Raw genomic sequence first — 1,859 nt, 5'->3', positions numbered from 1 at the left:
CCCGATAATATCCCATTCGCATCGTTTTGCCCGTTTGTCCACACGAATGGCTACAAAAGTTTAAACGCACCATAATGGGATGATCCGCCAACCTCCCTGGCACACCATGATTGATTTTCGACCCATAGCTTGCCTGAACCCCGGGCCCTCTATTGAAACTGTGGGCTATATAGCACACCGATTTGGCCCAATAATGGCCATAAAATTTTAATTGAATCACACTGGGACGATCCTTAACCTCCCTGGCATAGCTCGATCGATTTTTGGCCCACAAATTGCCCAAAACCCGAGCCCAACCCTAAACCCATGGGCTATTGCACACAGATTTGGCCTGAAAATGCCCAGCTCTCACTGTTTTGCCCTTTTATCGATGCAAATGGCCACAAAAATTTAAACAGACCAGACTAGGATGATCTCCAACATCAATGGTATGCCTCGGTCGACTTTTGGCCTGCAGCACGCCGAAAACTCGAGCCAAACCAAATACCATGAGCAATAGCGCACGTATTAAGCCCAAAAATGCCTCGTTCGCGTCATTTCGCCCGTTTATCCACCCAAATGGACACGAAAATTTAAACGGACCATACTGGGATGTTCCCCAACATCCCTAGCATGGCTCAATCAATTTCTAACCCACAGCACGCTGGGTCCCACCCCCAAAATCGTGGGCTATAGCATACTAATTTGGCTCAAAAATGCCCCGTTCTTGCCGTTTCATCATTTGTTCATCAAAATGGCCACAAAATTTAAACGGAACACATTGGGATGATCCCCAACCTCCCTGGCACACCTTGATAAACTATTGGGCCATAGCACACCCGAACCCCGGTTCAATCCCCAAAACCGTGAGCTATAGCACGCCGATTTAGCCCAAAAATGCCCAGTTCATGCTGTTTCGCCCGTTTGTCCACCCAAATGGCCACGAAAATTTAAACGGACCATGATGGGATAATCCCCAACCTCTTTGACATGGCTCAATTAATTTTTAACCCACAGCACGACCATACCTCGAGCACACCCCCAAAACCGTAGGTTATAGCACATCTATTTAGCTCGAAAATGCCCCGCTCGCGCCGTTTCGCCCGTTTGTCCACCCAAATGGCCATAAAAATTTAAACAGATGATACTAGGATGTTTTACAACCTACCTGGCATGCCCTAATTAATTTTTAGTACACAGCACGCCCGCACCCTAGGCCTACCCAAAACCGTGGGCTAAAGCACACTGATTTGGCATAAAAATACAGTTTGCCCCATTTCCCCTGATTGTCTACCTAAATAGCCATAAAAATTTATAATGACCACACTTGGATTATCCATAACCACTCTGGTATGCCCTGATTGATTTTTAGCCCACAGCACACTCGAGCCCACCCCCAAAATCATGGGCTGTAGCACACCGATTTAGCCCAAAAATGCCCCATTCACGCCGTTTTGCTCTTTTGTCCACCCAAATAACGATGAAAATTTAAACGGACCACACTGGGATGATCCCCAACATTCTTGACATGCTCTGGATGATTTTCATCCCATAACACGCCCATACCCCGGGCGCACCTCCAAAACCGTGGGCTATAGCACATTGATTTGGCCCGAAAATGCCCTATTCGTCTGTTCGCCCGTTTGTTCTCCTAAATGGACACGAAGATTTAAATGAACAAGACTGTGATGATCCTTAACTTCCTTGGCACGCCTCGATCGATTTTTCGCCCATAGCACGCCCGAGGCCTGGGCCCACCTTAGAAATCGTAGGCTATAGCACACCTATTTGGTTGGAAAATGCCCTGTTCGGGTCGTTTTGCTCGTTTGTCCACCCAAATGGCCATTAAAATTTAAATGAACCACGCTGGGATGATCCCC

This window comes from Capsicum annuum, chromosome 11 (genome assembly GCF_002878395.1).
Source record: "Capsicum annuum cultivar UCD-10X-F1 chromosome 11, UCD10Xv1.1, whole genome shotgun sequence".
Lineage (NCBI taxonomy): Eukaryota > Viridiplantae > Streptophyta > Magnoliopsida > Solanales > Solanaceae > Capsicum > Capsicum annuum.
Note: the sequence above shows the minus strand (reverse complement) of the source record.